The sequence below is a fragment of the Saimiri boliviensis genome, chromosome 12, assembly GCF_048565385.1.
Source record: "Saimiri boliviensis isolate mSaiBol1 chromosome 12, mSaiBol1.pri, whole genome shotgun sequence".
Classification (NCBI taxonomy): Eukaryota; Metazoa; Chordata; class Mammalia; order Primates; family Cebidae; genus Saimiri; species Saimiri boliviensis.
Window position 1 is genome coordinate 82,812,918 of NC_133460.1, and position 20,655 is coordinate 82,833,572.

General features: G+C 43.3%; 1 protein-coding gene across 13 annotated transcripts in view; it reads left to right on the top strand.

Annotated features, from left to right (window-relative positions):
* Positions 1–20,655, top strand: part of R3HCC1L (R3H domain and coiled-coil containing 1 like) — a 125,282-nt gene that overhangs the window by 11,336 nt on the left and 93,291 nt on the right. For 8 of the 13 annotated variants that reach the window (XM_074382719.1, XM_074382724.1, XM_074382726.1 and 5 more), the window contains exon 1: positions 12,672–12,757. The exons of 2 other annotated variants lie outside the window; for them this stretch is intronic. The gene's annotated coding sequence lies outside the window, so the exon portion shown is untranslated. 3 more of the 13 variants (XM_074382721.1, XM_074382730.1, XM_010333215.3) reach the window with 2 other exon arrangements.

Consider the following 20,655-nt stretch of genomic DNA (forward strand, 5'->3'; position numbering starts at 1 on the left):
ATCTACTAGTCTGTTCTCATGCTGCTAATAAAGACATACCCCAAGACTGGGTAAATTTTAAAGGAAAGAGGTTTAACTCACAGATCCACATGGCTGGGGAGTCCTCACAATCATGGCAGAAGGGGAATGAGGAGCAAAGTCATGTCATACATGGTAGCAGGCAAGAGAGAACTGGTGCAGGGGAACTCTCATTTGTAAAGCCATCAACTCTCATGAGATTTATTCACTATTACTAGAACAGTATGGCGAAAATGCCCTCATGATTCAATTATCTCCACCTGGCTCCACCCTTGACCTATAGGGGTGATTATTACAATTCAGGGTGAAATTTGAGTGGGGACACAGCCAAACCATATCATTCCATCCCTGGCACCTACCAAATCTAATGTCCTCACATCTCAAAACCAATCGTGCCTTCTCAACAGTCCCCCAAAGTCTTAACTTATTTCAGCATTAATTCAAAAGTCCACAATCCAGAGTCTCATCTGAGACAAGGCAAGTCCCTTCCACCTATGAGCCTGTAAAATCAAAAGCAAGTTAATTACTTCCTAGATACAATGGGGGTACAGGCATTAGGTAAATATATCCATTCCAAATGGGAGAAATTGGCCAAAATGAAGGGACTACAGCCCCCATGCATGTCTGGAATCCAGCAGGGCAGTCAAATCTTAAAGCTTCAAAATTGTCTCCTTTGACTCCCTATCTCACATCCAGGTTATGCTGATGCAAGAGATGGGTTCTCGTGGTCTTGGGCAGCTCCACTCCTGTGGCTTTGCAGGGTACAACCCCACTTCTGGATGCTTTCATGGGCTGGCATTGAGTGTCTGAGGCTTTTCTAGTTGCACAGTGCAAGCTGTCAACGGATCTCCCATTCTGGGGTCTGGAGGATGGTGGCCATCTTCCCACAGCTCCACTAGGTAGTGCCCCAGTGGGAACTCTGTGTGTGGGTTCCCACCCCACATTTCCCTTCTGCCTCCACTCTGCGAGGGGGCTCTCACCCCACATTTCCCTTCTGTACTTCCCTAGCAGAGAGGTTCTCCATGAGGGCTCCACCTCTGCGGTACACCTCTGCCCGGACATCCAGGTGTTTCCATACATCCTCTGATGTCTAGATGGAGGTTCACAAACCTCAATTTTTGACTTCTGTGCATCTGCAGGCTGAACATCATGTGGAAGCTGCCAAGGCTTTGGGTTTGCACCCTCCAAAGCCATGGCCCAAGTTATACCGTGGCTCCTTTTACCCACAGCTGGAGCAGCTGGCACATAGGGCACCAAGTTTGTAGACTGAACATGCATGGGTGCCCTGGGCCTGGCCCATAAAACCCTTTTTTTTCCTGAGGCCATCAGGCCTGTGATGGCAGGGGCTGCCATGCAAAGGTCTCTGACATGCCCTGGAAACATTTTCCCCATTGCCTTGGTGATTAACATTCAGCTCCTTGTTACTTATGCATATTTCTGCAGCAGGCTTGAATTTCTCCACAGAAAATGGGTTTTTCTTTTCTATTCCATTGTCAGACTGCAAATTTTCCAAACTTTTATGCACTGTCACCTCTTGAATGCTTTTCTGGTTAGAAATTTCTTCCACCAGGTACCTCTCAAGTTCAAAGTTCCACAGATCTCTAGGGCAGGGGAAAATGCCACCAATCTCTTTGCTAAAACATAGCAAGAGTAACCCTTATTCCAGTTTCCAACAAGTTTCTCATCTCCATCTGAGACCACCATAACCTGAACTTTATTATGCATAGCAGTATCAGCATTTTGGTCAAAGTAATTCAACAAGTCTCTAGGAAGTTCCAAACTTTGCCACATCTTCCTTTTCTCTTCCAAGCTCTCCAAACTGTTTCAACCTATTACCTAGTTCCAAAGTCACTTCTACATTTGGGTTATCTTTACAGCAGCACCCCACTGCCTGGTACCAATTTATTGTATTTGTCTGTTCTCACACTGCTAATAAAGACATACTTGAGACTGGGTAATTTATAAAGGAAAGAAGTTTAATGGACTGGACTCACAGTTCCACATGACTGAGGCCTCACAATCATGACAGAAGGCAAAGGAGAAGGAAAGTCACATCTTACATGGTGGCAAGCAAGAGAGAGCTTATGCAGGGAACTCCCATTTATAAAACCATTAGACCTTGTGAGACTTACCACCACAAGAACAGTATGGGGGAAACTGCCCCCATGATTCAATTATCTCCACTTGGCCCCACTCTTGACACGTGGAGATTATTACAATTCAATGTGAGATTTGGGTGGGGACGCAGCCAAATCATATCAAACCAGGAGGTGCTGCTTTAAAGAATGCATCAGCTGCAGTCCTATAGGGAGGATTCATACTTGACCTAGGTATCCCTGGTTGAGTATTTATATTTCTCAGGCAGTGGGAAAGGCCATAGAGTTCCCAAGAGATTATGACCTTTGTCTTTGGCTACCAGGGTGGGTAGAGAAAGACCACCAGCTGGGGGCAGGGATATGTGTGTCTGAGCTTAGCCTCTTCTTGGGTGGGGCTTGTTTTGGCTGCTGTGGGGATGGGGGTGTGGTTCACAGTCCAATGGAGTTATCGTCCCAGGTTCCCCTGGGAACCTCTTATGGCTGCCTCTGCTGAGTCATGCAGCCTGCCAGGAAAGTGGGGGAAAGCCGGCAATCACAGACCTCACCCCACTCCCATGCAGCCCACAGTTTGAAAGGCTGGTATCACTCCTACTGTGCCCCCCAACAGCACCAAGTCTATTTCCAGGCAGCTGGTGACAGGGCTGAGAACTGCCCCAAACCACAAGCCTCCCCACTGAGAAAGCAAGCAGACTCACAGTTTTTCCATGTCTCAGGGAGCCTGCAGCAGTGATCCAGTTCTTTCAAAGTGTCTGTGGATTCTCTCTGCTTTCCTGGTTTGTTCCTGTGGTCGATATGGGTGAAAAAGTTTATAAAAGTTTATGACATGAGTCTCCGCATGCTGCTCTGTCCCTCCAAACAGGAGCTATAAGCTAATCCTCCCTCCTATCCACCATTGTAATCCCTTCCTGTATACTTTAAATCACCCCTAGGTTACTTACAATACCTAATACAATGTAAATGCCATGTAAACAATTGTTATACTGATTGTTTAGGGAATAATGACAAGAAAATAAGTCTGTACAGGTTCAGTACAGGCGCAACCATCTTAAGTCTAACCACATCTTCTATCCGAGGTTGGTTGAATCTGTAGGTGCACAGCCCATAGACATGGAGGGCCAACCGTGTATGCAAGGCACTAGGGGCCAGTTGATTGTGGACCATGCCTTTTTGAGTGCTATGGGGCCAAGGGAGAGGGCCCGGGACTGTAAAGTTGTGTCCTGGGAAGGAAACCTTGAAGAAGAGTCACTCTGTCTCTACCAGTCTCCTGATTGAGAAAAGAATCAGCATCGCAATTTTAAAAATCTAATTGTTCCTTACCCTGATCTGTCCCTTAGGGGCAAAACTTTATAAAATATATATTTATCTTTTTCCTTGTTAGCTAGTTTATGAAACCATTTTCCACCCATTATACGACTAAATATTCATGATTAGCTGATGAGGTAGGTGGTCTTGGTGCATCTCCATTTTATAGATGAGGAAACTGAGTTTTAGTGAATCATCTAAGGTTACTTGTTTTATAACAGTGGACATTTTCAGGGTCCTAGTCTCAGGTTTGCTCCTGTACCCATTAGCTTTGCCTTCTAGCTCCTGCCAGGTGCTCAGCACAGCCAGCTTCTATTCAATGCCACGGGCCCCTGGAAGCACCTTGGAGTGAGAGATGTGGCTTGCTGCATATTCTGAGGCAGTAGTTGAGCCGTGAAAATCAGGACATAGATGATGCCATGTTAGAACCAAAAAGTCTAGCTCTAAGCTCTAAATATCTGACTGGCTTGGTCAGAGCTGAGCTGTGAGGCTCTAAGTGGAAGAAATTACCAGACTAATAAGCAATTATAGCTCTAAGGAGTCTTTGTTCTCAGATAATACAGTCAAGATGAATGTGGGCATAATATTACCAAGCCCTACCCCTGAAATGGGCATTGTGGCATTGGATAGATCTCAAGGCTTAGTTGCAAGCCTTAAGATCAAGAAGCGGATAGGCTAGCCTTGGTGGAGGAAAGCTAATTGTGAGGGAGTGTATGGATATGGTGGGAGAAGTGTTGTTATAGCTCACAATTGAATATTAGCTTCTGATGCTGTGGCCTCAAGCGCAGAGATTCCACCCAAGCAATAGTTGCGACCATGCCCTTTTTCAGGTGGCTTCAATTAGATCTAGAGTTCTCTGGGTTCCTAACTTAGGCTTTGGGGGTCTGTCAGAGTTCTCTATCCTGCTTTTCCTCAGGAACTAAATGTAAGCTACACATTGATTCCCCACCCTCCTACTGTCCCCCAAAATCTTACCTTTCCTTCACTTGATGCCCGGACCCCTTATAAGTGCTGCTATTTGGTGCAGTTCTAAATAGCAGCACTTGCCCACACTAGCCATGAGGGGAGAATCCAATACCCAAAAACCCAGTAAAATTTGGATCTTTCATGCTTATGAGCTGAAAGTCACAAAAACAAAGAATCCTCAAGTTAGGAGGGACCAATCACAGCCCACATTTCTAAGCGGAAGGCTTATTTAGCCCTACTCTCCTGATAACATTTTCTCCTCCATCTTCCATACTATATGGGTAATTATGATATTATATTGGGAGAATATTGAAACTCAGAGGAGATTGTAGAATGTCCCCCAGCAGGGTTTGGTCTTTATATAACCTTATAAACACCTTTTTTTTTTTTTTTTGGTCTTATATATCCCTTGTTTAAACTGTACATTTTGAAGCTAGGCTGGAGATAAGCCTGCCCTAATCACGAAGCAGACAGGCAACATGCAATTCCTAAGTGTCTGAGAACCAAATATCCTCTATTAGCTATCGCAGGACTTGAAAGGGTCACACTGCTGAAACAGAGCACCTGGCACCAGGAACATCTGTATTAGAGGTGGTATACGACAGTAGTTGACAGCTCAGACTCTGGAGCCACCCTGTCTGGGTTCAAATCTCAGGTCTGTCACTTATTAGCTGCATAGCCTTGGGCGTGCTATGTAATCTCTCTGTGCCTCGGCTTCCTCCAATGTAAAATGATGACATTTATAGATCCTACCTGGTAGGGCTATGTGAGGATTGACTCCAATCAGGCATGTAAAGGGTTTAGCACAGCTCCTGGCACACATTAAGCCCTTGTTAACTGTTAAATGCTGTTACCGATGAAGGGACAGTGCATTTCGTCCTCCAGAGTGTTTCTTTCTCTTCCTTATGTCTTTGAGATCCACCCCTGACATTCTCCCTAGTTTACATTTTTGAAGCCAGCTGCTCCAGTATCCCCTCCTTCTTGTCTGGGATGCAAAAGAAAAACAGCTTGCACGTGAGCAATTAAAAAAAATATATTGCTTATAGCATCGCTTTGAACCAATACACCACAGCTGATTTTATCCAAGAGCTAAGGGCCTTTTAAACCAGCCATTTCTTATTTATTCTGTTAAAAAAAACAACAACACAAGGTCTTTGGTTTCATGTTCCTTTATTGTATTTTGTAAGGCACTGAGCACATATTGGATACTATGTAAATGTGAAATACTCTAACAATAGTAACTGAGACAGATGAGAAACTCGAGGAAGCAAAGTCACCATTTTGAATTTAGTGTTTTATTGATAGGCTGAGTGATTTGGGAGAGACAGTGTGGCTCCGAGGCTAAAGAGCCCATAGGGATTCAGAGGGCAGAGGTTTGAATCTCAGGCATAGCAGCAGCTCTCAGTAGCTCTGGCAACCCCAGGCAAGCAGCTTCCTTTCCCTGGACCTCAAATTCTTCCCTTGAATACTGGGCTTAATGCCACAAAACCATCTCCCAGGGTTGTTAAGCCAGAGCTGCTGTATGTGGTTGTGCAGACTGTGTATTGCACAAGGCACTAGCTAAGGGGATAAGTGGTGGTTGAAATCTAGTCCACATTCTGCACCCTGGTGATGGGCCATGACCATCTGGAGGAAGGGAGCACTTTTTCCGAATTTGCATAAATCTACTATATGGGCTAGTAGAGGTCCTGTATTAAGGAATGTGACAGTGATAGGGCACAGAGTTTAGCACGTAAAATGGGTAAGTATTCAACACAGCTATAGTATACCTCCTATGTGCAAGGCCCAATTGTAGGGGCTGAAGATACAGAGATGGATATAACCTATTACTGCCCTTGGGTCCTCTCTTTTTTTCACCAGCCCGTTCTCCTCTATATTCAATCCATCGGCAAGTCCTTTTGACTCAATAGGTCAAATCCACCCACTTCTCTCCATCCCACTGCAAGCACTTTTGTTTCAAGCACTGCAACAGATGGGCTCCCACTTGTCCAGTCTTCTAAACCAAAGCAGGAGCAATTGTATTAAAATGTGAATCAGATATCATCATCCTGGTTTCAAAACCCCTTTTTTTGGTGGCTATAATTAATCCAGGGGTTCTTATCATGGCCTTGAGGCTGTGCATACCTCACTCTAATTACCACCTCAGGTCATCTAGACCACTCGATCCACACTCTCTCCACCCCAGGAAAACTGACCATTCTGTTCTTCAAGCAGCCTGGCTCTTTCTTTGTGTGGTCTGATTCCTTTGGCTGGAGCACTCTTTCCCTGGTTCTCCATCTCTTTCTCATCCTTCAGTGCTCAGTGGAAATGTTGCCTACTCAGAGAGGTCTCCATAGATCATCTTGTTAAAGTAGTATAGTATTTTATGTCCACCGCTATATTCATTGGTTCTTGTATTCCTTTAAAGAACTACCCGAGACTGGGTAATTTATAAAGAAAAGAGGTTTAATTGTCTCATGGTTCTGTAGGTGCTACAGGAAGCATGGGCAGAGAAGCCTCGGGAAACTTACAGTCATGGCAGAAGGTTAAGGGGAAGCAGGCACATCCTACGTGGCTGGCATAGGAGAAAGAAAAAGAGTGGGGAGGTGCCACGCACTTTTAAACAATCAGATCCCATGAGAACTCACTATCCTGAGAACAGCAGAGGGGGAGGGGAAATACTCCCACAAGATCCAATCACCAGGCCCCACCTCCAACATTGGTGATTACAGTTCGACATAAGATTTGGATTGGGACACAAATCCAAACCATATCAACTGTCATTCATGGCCAGGATGTTCTACTGCACAGCAGTCTCGCTCTATTTGAAAATACAGAGTTCTGACTGGATGCAGTGGCTCATGCTTGTAATCCCAGCACTCTGAGAGGCTGGGGCAGGTGGATCACCTGAGGACCATTCAAAGCCAGCCTGACCAACCTGGTGAAACCCTGTATCTACTAAATACAAAAAATTAGCTGGGTGTGGTGGCCCATGTCTGTAATCCCAGCTACTTGGGAGTGGGGCAGGAGAATCACTTGAACCTGAGAGACAGAAACTGCAGTGAGCCAAGATCATACCGTTGCACTGCAGCTTGTGCACAAGAGTGAAACTGTCTCAAAAAAAAAAAAAAAAAAAAAAAAGAAAGAAAGAAAGAAAAAGAAAAGAAAAAAAGAAAAGAAAAAGGAAGTGTAGAGTTCTTTGTTTATTTCTTACCTTATCTGCTAGATTGCAAGCTCCATTACTGTAGGGACTATGCTTGTGAATTCTCCACTGTGTGCCCCCTCATCACCTTGCTAAGTCTCTGGTGCACAGTTATAAAAATCAATACATATTTGCTAAACGAAGTTGATACAAGGAATTCTTCTAATAGGGGAGTTGACATTACAATACAATGTAGATGTGTGGTATGACAAAGGCATTGGTATGCTGGTAAACTGACTCTTCAACAGCAACAACAACAACAACAACAACAACAAGCCGTGATTTGCCATTTGCTGATTTCCATGGAGTATTTACCCACACACACATTACAAAACACAGCAGATTTCAAACTACCAATGGCTTAAACAGGCTTGCAGAAATTCCTGAACATCTAACAGTCGTCTCTTCAAAGCTGGCATGAGGCTGGGGGTGGTAGCTCATGCTTGTAATCTCAGCACTTTGGGGAGGCCAAGGTGGGAGTACTGCTTCAGCCCAGGACTTTGAGACCAGCCTGGGCAACATAGTGAGAATTCGTCTCTATTAAAAAATTAAATAAATAAATAATAAATAACGAACTTGGTATGAGCTGGCTCCAGCATATCACTGGAAGAGAGGCAAACAGGTATGCAATGAGTGCCTAGGAAAAGGGCCCTAGTTTATCTTGGTAGGGGTGGGGAGCAGAGTTCAGCAAAGGCTTCCTGGAGGAGACGATACTTGATTTGTTTTTTTGAAGGGTGGGTATGTTGGCTCTGGCCTGATACCTCTAAACTGGATAACACAGTCCTGTTCCCTGTAGGCCACATTTCACTGTTTCTGGGTCCCCTACTCAGCCCACCGCTGTATGCCTGAGGCTTATCATCTGACTCAGCGCAATCCTCAGAAAATCCTTTCATGTGGCTGATGTTCTACTGGGTTTGCTCTGAATCTCACAGCAGAGAGTTAGACAGCAGTAGAAGTTAGTCAAGTGAGAAGAGGAAGGGTTTTCCAAACAGAGGGATAGCTTATGCAAAGGTTAAAGAGCAAGTGCTACAGCAGTTTGGTAAATCTAAGACGTCTGTGGGAGGGAGTGGAGGAGATTAGCTCCTGACAGGCTTTGGGAGTGGAGGAGATTAGCTCCTGACAGGCTTTGTTTGATACGTTAAGGAGCATAAACTCGTTCCCAATCTGGGCTGGGACAAGTGGCAGAAAAGGGGAAAGAGATCAGTTATAATACTTTTCCTCCATAACTTATTACAGCTGGTAACTGTGGGTTTTTTGTTGGTTTTGATTTTTGGCATGAAATCATTTGATTAATATATGTCTCTTCCAGGAGAATGTAAACTCCACAAGGGCAGGTAATATTCTGTTCACTGCTCTTTTCTCAGTACCCAGCACTGGTACATAGCAAGCAACAAAATATACTTTTTTGAATGATTGAATCACAAGGGAACTTTATTTTACTTTATTTTTAAGACAGGATTGCCCAGGCTGGGAGGCAGTGGCACAGTCATGGCTTACCATAACCTTGAATTCTTGGGCTCAGGTAATCCACCTACCTCAGCCTTCCAAGAAGCTAGGACTACAGGCTTGTGCCACCATACCTGGCTAATTAAAAAAATTTTTGTAGACATGAGTTCTCCTTATGTTGTCTAGGCTGGTCTTGACCTCCTGGGTTCAAGCAATCCTCCCATACCAGCCTCTCAAATTGCTGGGATTATAGGCATGAGCCACCACAATGGGCTTTCTGGGAAACTGTCAAAAAATGCCCATATCCACCTACCCTACAATAACATTTGCTACAAATCTTCCTTCACTGAACCTCTTAACCACAATACGGAATTCTAATTGCCTGATGAGTTCTTCCTGCCTGCTACACAAAAAACACCAATTTAATAAGACCATGGCAATGCAGTAAAGAATTTAATTGATGACATAGTTATCACTCAAATCAATCTCTCTGAAGGCTCAGAGGTTAGGGTTTTTATGGACATTTTGGTAGGCAGCGGGCTAGGGAATGGGTGCTGCTGACTGGTTGGGGATGAAATCATAGGGGTGTGGAAAACAGTCCTCATGCTCTCATTCTACCTCTTGGTGGGGTCACAGGAGCAACTGAGTCATGACTTAAGAGTCCTCGTGGGGTCAGTCTGAAAGATATTTCAAAAATCAATTCAGGTTCTACATTAGTGATGTTATCTATAGGCACAACTGGGAAAGTCACAAATCCTGTGACCTCTGGCCACATGACTCCTGAGCAGAAAGGGATTATGGAAACTACACTCATATTTTTGCAGAGGTTAGGCCCCTTCTATAATCCTGCTCTTGTATTCTTTCATTAGTTTTACAAAGGTAGTTTTTGGTCCCCAAGAAAGGATGCGGTTAGTTTTAGGGAGGGACTATTATTATCCTTGTTTTCAAGTTAAACTATAAACTAAATTCCTCCCAAAGTTAGCTTGGCCTATGCCCAGGAATGACCAAGGGCAGCTTGGAGGTCAGAAGCAAGATGGAGTTCACTATGGCAGATTTCTTTTACTGTTACAATTTTGCAAAGGTGGTTGCAGGATGAGAGCAAGAGAAGTAGTGAAGCAGGAAAAGGCCAGGAAACAAACCTCTCAAACACTGAACTGGGAAGGAAGGGGTGATTTATTCGGCTGGGAGCAAGGTGGCATAGCTGTCTAACAGCTAAGCTTGTCTAACAAAGGAAATCTCCGCCTTTATAAAGTCTTGCAACTCCAGATATTACATGTAAAAGGGTCTTGGGTTTACAGCTCTAGAATTTACATGTAAAAGGGTCTTAGGCTTACAACTCTAGAATTTACATGTGAAAGGGTCTTAGGCCATGGAGTAGGGTTGGGTACAGTGACTTAGGTGGGGATTTGATTGTGTTTAAGTAAAAACAATGCCTTCTGGAAAGATTCCTCCATACCGTGCCTGCAATCTATAGGAGGGCAATTAAAGGTGGCTCCCGGTCTGCCAGGCTTTACTTCTATTGAAATGCAATGTGGAAGTCAAGGGGGAGGTGGTCTTAGATGCTTAAGGGTGATTAAGGGTCTCCTTCCTCACTAGGGCTGGCATTCACATTTAGTAAAAGCTACCCAAGGCATTCATCTCGATTCCTCTTTCCAAACTCAATCAAGTAAAGCCTTTGAAGGATTTTACCACATTGTGACGTGATTAAAGTTGCTGTTTGGGCCAGGCATGTGGCTCATGCCTGTAATTCCCGCACTTTGGGAGGCCAAGACCAGTTGATCTCTGGAGGTCAGGAGTTTGAGACCAGCCTGGCCAACATGGTGCAACCCCATATTTCTCTACTAGAAATAGAAAAATTAGCTTGGTGTGGTAGTAGGTGCCTGTAGTTCCAGCTACCCAGGAGGCTGAGGCAGGAGAATTGCTGGAACCCAGGAGGTGGAGGTTGCTGTGAGCCAAGATTGTGCCACTGCACTCCAGCCTGGATGACAGGGAGACTCCATTAAAAAAAAAAAAAAAGTTGCTGTTTGCATAAATGGGGCTGAGCAAGTAGGGAGGATCCAATAAAGGTACTGAGATCAGTAAGGAAGCCCTTACAGTAATCAGCAAAGAAATGATATGGGTGGGAATTAAATCACTGGTAGTAGGAATGAAGAAGGAACTGATTCAAGAAGTACTTGGGAGATAGAATCCACAAGGTTTGGTGACCATCTGAATATAGAAGGAAGAGAAATTGAGAAAGGAGGAATCAGGTTAAAGAGTGAATGTCAATGTTAAAATGTGTGCACTGAATGAACAGAGCCCTAAACAGGCTTTGTGTGAGCAACATGGCTGTTTATTCACCTGGGTGCAGGTGGGCTGAGGCTGAAAAGTGCGTCAGGGCAGTGGGAGAATTACAATTTAGGGTGTTTTTTTGCAAGCTGGGAGGGGGTCATAGGTTGTGGAGTTGTCCAAGGTCAGTTACAAAGTCCAATTGCCTTATTAATCATGGAGGGAATAAGAAACAATAGAGAATGTCTCAAAGTTAAGTCAGGGTTGATTATTTCGTCCTCTTTTCATGGTCTTCCAGTTACTTTAGATTTTCCAGGAACTCATCCGGAGTGTCCGTGCAGGTCACAGAGGTTAACATGGTGTCCATGGCACTGTCAGTCAGCCTAAAAGAACTTACAATTAATGAGTAGGGAGGAGGAGGAGTAGTTCACTTTTTTGTTTTGTTTCTTTTTGAGACAGAGTCTCCCTTTGTCGCCAAGGCTGGAGTGCAATTTTGGCTCACTGCAACCTCTGACTCCTGGGTTCAAGCAGTTCTCATGCCTCAGCCTCCCGAGTAGCTGAGATTACAGGCGCCTGCCACCATGTCCAGCTAATTTTTGTATTTTTAGTAGAGATAGGGTTTCACCATGTTGGTCAGGCTGGTCTCCAACTCCTGACTGCAGGTGATCCACCTGCGTTGGCCTCCCAAAGTGTTGGGATTACAGGCTTGAGCCACCATGTTTGGCCCCAGTAGTTCACTTTTTGAGGACATTTGAGATGCCTGTAGGCATGGATGAGGAGAGGTCTAGGAAGTTGAGAATACAAACAGTGAGCTCAGGTGAGAAGGGACTGGGGTGTCCCCTCTCCCACTCCAATCCTAAGAACTCTGGAAAACACCAATATTTAAGAGGTAAGTTAGAAGAAAAGCAATTCTTGAAGGAAATCGAGTAGAATGAATTGAGAGAAGGAAAACCTGGATAATGTCATAGAAAATAAGTGATAATGTCCAATAGCTCAAATGACTAAAGCTTAAGTTAGGTAAGTCCAAAATACCTCCAAGGAGTTTGGCAACAAGGACACTGACGACAACAAGACATTCCATGGGGGCGGAAGCTGCAGTGCAGAGTGAACACAGCTGAGTAAGTAGAGACAGTGAAGATGATCTTTTTCAAGAAACTCTGCTGTGAACGGAGGAAGTAAGACGGTATGATTGAGTGGGATACGAGGAGATTTGAGCACATATAGAGCTGAGAGGAATGAGAGAGGGTTGAAGGGACAGGAGCGTAAACTCCCTTCGGAACTTGCCATTTTGCCAGCTTCTCCCCCACGTGACCTGGACGCAGTAGGCGCAGGCCGGGCCTCTCGGAGACTACAATCCCCAGAAGGCCCCGCGGCACTGGGGGAGGGGGGCGGAGCCTAGTCCTGGCGTGAGCTCCAGCGGCGCGAGCGGAAGAGCTAGAGCTTCGCGGAGACGGCGGAAGCGGCGAGCGACTGTGCGCGGGTAACAGCTAGCCCCACATTCCCTCCTGTTGTACCCCAAGCTAGGACTTGTAATCCCAATTTCTTCCTTCACAGCCCGGGACAAGACTTCCGTTTCTTCGTTTGTTACTGATAGTTTTTTCCTCACGTGACGCGCGGGGCCGCCCCCCGCCTAGGGCGGAGGTTACTGAGTAGCTCCCACCTTCCGACCCCTGCTACCCCGCGGTTGCCGGGGCTCATTTGCCCTCGACGGGGCTCGTGCTCGCTTTAGGTGCTCGTCCCAAATGCTTCCGCCGGAGAGGACTTTTTCTGGGTTTCAACAGGTATTGAGCGGGGTCCCTGGCCACCCCCTCGGGGCTGCGGGGATGTGGGCCGTAGAGGGTGCCCGCGCGACGATCCCGGGGCTGCTGGCGGTTTCCGGGCTTCGCTTCGAGCCTTGCCTGTGAGCCTCTTTGGCTGCCCGGGAGCCTCGGGCTACGGGCTGGGAGTGAGCAATCTGTAAAGGAGCATGTACTTCCTCCTCTTTCTTAGAGGGCCCTCGAAAAACCTCACGTCCGACCTTTGAAGTTTGTCAGTGTAGCCGCCTCTCAGTTGTGTACGTGACGGTACACAGCATTTGCAGTTTGATGTCCTGGGAGAACTCGCAGCCTGCCACTTGGCTGGACCTGTGATCTTTTGTACCGACGTTTGTTTACTGCAGCCTCGGGTTCCTTTTCTGAAAAGTGGGGATAATGTTCTTTGCCCTGCTGCCTTCCAGGGTTGTGGGCTTCAGTAGAAGCGATATTCGTGCAAAAACTTTGAACTCTAAAGCGCGTTTCAGGTATAACCTTGCCGTCCTTCAGTCTCCAGTCTGGGTCAGTTGAGTTTTAAAACCACGTTCGTGTCTATACGAAGATCAAATTAGTTACTAAGTAGGGGGAAAAGTCTTTGGAAACCAATCTGAACCATACAAATGTTTTCATGCCAGGTTCCTAGTGAAGAGGTGACCTTAGGGCGTTGCCACCTGTGGAGTCAATTTAAAACTTCATCTGGATTTTAAGGCCCATCAGAATTTAGACACTTCTTCCTCAGCCCACACAACGGTCTACCACTGTTGCTGTGTAATAACTTTCCTTCAGCATCACGCAGGTACCAGCATCTCAGAAAACAGTAAATGTTACTTAGATATGGTGGTGCTACAACAAATACCTGTCCCCAGCAGTCCTGTCTCTTGTGTCACAGTTAAAATTTAGACTATAAATAGCCAAATATTCCATTCTGTTTCCTTTTTTGACGTTAAGCTTTGAGACTTTTAAGGAAGTTGCTTACTGTCTTATTTTTCCCCTTGTAGAAAGTGGTAATTCTGCAGTCAGTTTTTTTGGGGGGAAAGGGGGTAGAATCAGGATTTCACTATGTTACCCAGGCTGGTCTAACTCCTGGGCCCAAATGATCCTCCCACCTCGGCCTCCCAAAGTGTTGGTGTTACAGGCGTGAGCCACTGGGCCCATTGTGCCCAACTCCGAAATTAATTTTTAAAGGGGTACGAAAATGTAGTAATTAGGAGGCCGGGCGCGGTGGCTCAAGCCTGTAATCCCAGCACTTTGGGAGGCCGAGGCGGGTGGATCACGAGGTCAAGAGATCGAGACCATTCTGGTCAACATGGTGAAACCCCGTCTCTACTAAAAATACAAAAAAATTAGCGGGGCATGGTGGCGCATGGCTGTAATCCCAGCTACTCAGGAGGCAGAGGCAGGAGAATTGCCTGAACCCAGGAGGCGGAGGTTGTGGTGAGCCGAGATCGTGCCATTGCACTCCAGCCTGGGTAACAAGAGCAAAACTCCGTCTCAAAAACAACAGCAACAACAACAACAACCACAAAAAGAAAGTGTAGTAATTAGGTATTTTTAGCCTGTGTTTATTCTGAATTTATTGATTGAAGAATGCTTGAAAATGATTCAAAAAACAAGACAGGATGATAGTAAAGTTCATTCGCTCTTTGTATAAATTTAAGCAAATTTGAGTTCAAATCCTGGTTCTGTGGCTTACTACAGGTTGGAGTATCCTTATCTGAAATGCTTGGGACCAGAGTGTTTCAAATTTCAGATTTTGGAATATTTGCATATATATAGTGAGATATCTTTGGGATGGGTCCCAAATCTAAACATGAAATTTATTCGAGTTTCATATATACTTTATATACTATTATTAATAATTATTAAAAATATACTATTAGTAATTATTAAAAATATACTATTTTAAATAATTTGTTACCAGGCGAGGTACCTTATGCCCGTAATCCCAGCACTTTGGGAGGCTGAGTCGGGTGCATCTCAAGGTCAGCAGATCAAGACCATCCTGGCCAGCATGGTGAAACTCCATCTCTACTAAAATACAAAAAGTTAGCTGGGCATGGTGGTGTGCGCGCCTGTAGTCCCAGCTACTCAGGAGGCTGAACCTGGGAGGCAGAGGTTGCAGTGAGGTGAGAAGATCTCGCCACTGCACTCCAGTCGGGAGACTGAGCGGAGTCTCAAAAAAAAAAAGTTTTTGGAGCATTTTGGATTTCGGATTTTCAGATTAGGGATTCTCAACCTGCAGTTTTTGATTTTGGGCATAGTTGACTTCTCTGAGCCTGTTTACTAATCTGTAAAATGGAGATAAATAGCATACGTCACAAAGTGAGTACAAAGAATAAGTGAGATGTGACCATAAATGGCTTAGTAGTGCTGGGTACAAATAAAACTCTCATTATTTTGTTGCTGTTGTTATTGATGATTATGATAATAGTGATGATGATAATTTTAGGTATTTTCTTGAAATTCCATTTATCTGTAAAATGGATAGTCATCCTTAGTTCTAAAACTTTAAGAAGTTCTGTAAATAGAAGTTCTCAGATTGCAGTTTGTTTTTTTAGCAATTACATTTTGTATTGAAATTATATTAGATTTTTTTTTTTCAATTTTAGAGGTTCCTAAAATGCTATTGTGCAAAATTATTGGGCTTTGCTGTGTTTTTGTTTTTCCGGAGATTCTAAATGTGGCTTTGTACCTAGTTTGTTGAAATTGAACTGGTGCTTCATTTATAACCTGTAGTAAGAATGCACTTCTGTACATTGTAGCTTGTGGCAGAACAATTACCTGTCTTTATGACTCAGATATTGACTAGGATAGACTTTTAGGGAACAGTTTGGTCTTCCTGCCTTATTTTTATTTTTATTTTTTTTAAGCCAGACAATTTGACTTTAAAATTTCAGCCTATTGGATAGGGTCTGGGAGACTTGGTGACCTTCATTTTTTCAAGATGGCATTTCTTAGTGACTGATGCTGATGATGGCATTGGTATGTGTGTATCTGCAGGCAGTGAGAGTTGAGAAAGACCAAGGAGGAAAGTCTTACAGAGAAAAATTTGTTGGTCAAGGCAAAGTCTTGGAGTTTAGAATTGAAATATGTGTTTTTTACTTCCTTCAAGTGCCATATTGACTACCAGATATCTGCAAATACCATATGTTTTCTAAGCAGATTTAGATGCTTAGAAAATGTTTCGTTTACTCTGTGTTTTTGTTGTGGTATCCCTGGGCTATGTTTTACCAGCTACTTTCTTACCTTTAGTTATAAATCAGCAAGATAACTATTTTTTCACACCAGAGTTGTATACAAAGCTATGACAATAGAAAGTCACTTCCATTAAAATGTACTTTGTGTGCCATAATATGTTAATTTTTCCTTTATGTTTGAATCTTAAACGCTTTGCCTGGGTGTGGTAGCTCACTCCTGTAATTCCAGCACTTTGAGATCCTTTTAGGTAGGCTCATTGGAGGCCAGGAGTTCGACAGCTTGAGCAACAAAGCGAGACCTTGTCTGATTAAAAATAAAAAATAATTAAACACTTTTGTTCCTTGACTGTTTTTTACTTAAAAGGAATTTTTGGAAGGTACACTAATTCTCAGCCACAGTGTGTGAATATGCATAGTGGATGCTCAGTAATGAGTGTGCTGAATAGTTTTGAATAGGAACATTTTGTTGGTTGTCCTAGGTCACCGAGGTGCAACTCTGGAGAGGCCATATAACATTGTGGCAATAACCTATGCTATGGAGTCAAGACAGACCAAGGTCTGAATCTAGGCTCACTAGATGTAACTTTGGTACATATGATCATTCTGAATTCAGTTTCTCATCATCTGAAAGACAGATTAGACTAATCCTGCATGGTTGAAAAGATGAAAAATTACTTGAATGAGGCACATACTAGCCAGGTTTAGTATAATATTAAAGATCGGGGTGTTATTATTATCTTTAAATTTTTTTTGTTTTGAGGTGGAGTCTCGCTCTGTTGCCCAGGATGGACTGCAGTGGCATTATCTTGGCTCACTGCAACCTCTGCCTCCCAGGTTCAAGGGATTCTCCTGCCTCAGCCTCTTGAGTAGCTGGGACTACAGGCACGTGCCACCACGCCCAACTAATTTTTTGTATTTTTAGTAAAGATGGGGTTTCACCGTGTTAAGACAGGATGGTGTTGATCTCCTGACCTCAGGTGATCAGCCCACCTTGGCCTCCCAAAGTGCTGGAATTATAGATGTGATCCACCATGGCTGGCCTATTTTTAATTTTTATTATTTTATTTTTCAGAAACGTATGGATTTTGTTGATACATCTATATTCATTCCCCTAATGCTTCAGTGATCAGGGTGTTTCTTAGCCAAGGTTAAGGTTGTTGACTGTGACCATGGAACCCTGAAACACACAGCAAAGTTAATTGGCCAACATGGAGTTTGAGTCTGTGACCTTGTCCTCATTAGCTCCACAAGCTAACTATTCACAAATATCTCACCAGAATGAATGAAAATACTGGTATATTTTTTATTTGGCCCTCATGCAACTCATTAGACATAAGTAAATGAACTAGTACCATAAGTAAAAGTATAGATTTTTCATTAGCTTATATAAATAAATAATGATTAGCCCTCACACTTTGTATAAAACCGGCGACCTGTAGGATGATCTTTGACAACCCCACTAACCTGAGCTATAATTCAGACGTTTCTTTTAGTTGTTGAATACATTTGTTGTAGACTTTTCATCTATAGGAGAAGTGAGAAGAAACGGAGCTAGGCTATTCATGTCTTGAAAGAGTACTTTCCTTGTGTTGTGCTACTCACTAGGAAATGTGCTCTTCGCTAGTGCAGAAAACATTTAGAGTTATCCAGTAATGAGGCCAGCAGGATGGATGAAGCTTGGGAAACTCCTAAGAGCTTATTGAATTACAGAGAAATTCCACTTGTCAAAGCATTAGATAGAAGAAAAGTTATAGGGTGTTATTCAGCAGCAGTAAGCCTGCATTTCGAGAGAATTTTCTCCTCTCTTAATAAAACATGGGCCAATTGCTTCGAGTTTGTGGTGTCCATTTTTCACCGTCTCATGTTAGCCTTCTCTATGGTTTTTTATTCTTCAAATTCACCCTTCAGTTTTATTAATATTTGTTGTTCCTCTTGTATCTTTTTTTTTTTTTTAATACCAAATATGGCTGGGTTGGGACTAGGGATAAAAACAAAAGCAGAGAAGCACTATTGGAAAATAGATTCTAGTATCTAGTATTGTGAGGTTTCCGAATAACACAGGTCAAACTGAACATGATAATAAGAATTTTTGGGATAGGCAAATGGCTGACAGTTCATGACTGTTTAACGTCTGAAGGTAATATGGGCAAAAGGTGTATAGCACTCCTTAATGTCACATTTGCCTCTTAGAAAAGAATCTGAATGTGTATAGGGTTAATACTGGCTTGCAGTTGTGCTGTTTCAGGTTCTTTGCCATGGAATGCCAGAAGAGTCTTAAAGAAGGGAAGCACTTGGATTTGTATCCTGACTTCTCAAATTTTATGCCAGTAGTCCTGTTTCTGTTTTCTTATCTTTAAAATAGGGTTAATAATCAACTCTGCTTGTTTATAAATATTAAAAGGAAAAGTAAACAAGGATGTCTTGAAAATAAGGTGGATAAGTGCGGGACAGACTGAAAGGCAGAATCCAAGAGAAGAGCTCAAAGACACCTACACACATCGTCATAGAGACACATGCAATAGGTAGAGAGAGAGGGTCAGTCAAGAGACAGAGAAGTAAAAAAACACTAACAGGGATAGTCACCTGGGCAGAGTTAGAAAGCAGGGGAATCAGAGATGTAGAGAGAAGGGCAGAGTTAGGAATGAGGGACAGACATACAGGGAGGGAGACAGAAAAGAAAGAGTGAATGGGGCAGGGCGGGCAGGGGAGGGAACAACTAGGAGGTCATGACCAAGATAGAGAGCTTATTGAGTTAGTTTTTGCCTGTTATTTGAGAAGGACTCTATATATTTATAGTTGGCTAGGAAAGGGAAAAGAAGCAGATATTAATAGCAAATCAGGTAACATTTATGAAATTTTTATTACACTTTTTTCCTTAAATACGAAATTTTGCATATTCAGCATGCAAATATCAAGCCAATTTACTTAATACAGACCTGTTAACTACTTACTTCACCTTAATGTCATTTAAACACATTTAAAAAATTTAAGAGTAATAATATTTTTTTCTCAAAAAATTCTAATACATAATTTACTGTAGAAAACATGGCAAATACGGGAAATTTAAAAGTATAACAAAACACTCATAAACTCACAATCTAAACATAACATATAATGAGGCTGACATTTTTCATGTTTTTTCCCCCCAGTCTTCTTTTTCTAGGCATTTCCTCTACTTTCCTAAAGGAATCAAAAGCTGTTTATAAGTCCAAAATGAAGCTATAACTATTTGTGGCAGAGCTAACTTTATAATCCTATTTTGGCACTTAGGTACTTTCATAAGCTATTTGTGTTCCCGTTTTATTTCTTCTCTCCCTAGATTGTAAACTTTTAACTATAGACTATATGTTACTCATCTTTGTGTCTTCCGAATCTAGCAAGATGTCTTATATATCATAGGTATTCAATGTATATTTGAGATGATTTTTTTTTTTTTTTTTTTTAATGAGACGGAGTTTCGCTCTTGCTACCCAGGCTGGAGTGCAATGGCGCGATCTCGGCTCACCGCAACCTCCGCCTCCTGGGCTCAGGCTATTCTCCTGCCTCAGCCTCCTGAGTAGCTGGGATTACAGGCACGTGCCACCATGCCCAGCTAGTTTTTTTGTATTTTTAGTAGAGACGGGGTTTCACCATGTTGACCAGGATGGCCTCAATCTCTCGACCTCGTAATCCACCGGCCTCAGCCTCCCAAAGTGCTGGGATTACAGGCTTGAGCCACTGCGCCCGGCGAGATGAATTGTTAAGTCTCCTAAGTAGACACTGCCTTATTTAAACAGGTCTGCCAAATTGCACATTGGATTGAACCTTCCTTAAAGTTGAAAAAAACTTGATTTTAAGGGGGTGTGTTTGTGTGTGTGTGTGTGTGTGTGTGTGTGTGTGTGTGTGTAATGTGAAGCTACTGAACTGGGAAAGGGCACCTTTTCTCTGGTTACCTTTTGTATGTTTATAGCAAGCCACTCCAAAATGTAGTGGTGTCAAACAGCCATTTTATTGTGCTGTGGATGTGTTGGAATTCAGACAGTACAGTTTCTGCACAGATGGCCTACTTAAGCCTTAGCTGGGAAAATTCGAAAGCTGGTGGTGACTTGATGGCTGGTACTTAGAATCTGGAGGCTTCCTCACTCACATGGCTGTTGATTGATACTGGTTGTCCCTCAGAACACCTACCTACCCACATAGGCTAATTTGAGCTTCTTTGCAGCGTGGTGGTGGCTGTTTTCTAGGAGTGAGCATCTAGAGAGAACCAGGTAGAAACTGCATTGCTTTTTGTGACCAATTATTAATACATTTATTACAAAATAGTTTGCCTAGACCCTGGTTGAAATATTTTGTGACATATGGAATGTGTGCCATATTAACCTTTTCTAAATCTGAAAATTTCTGATTTCTGA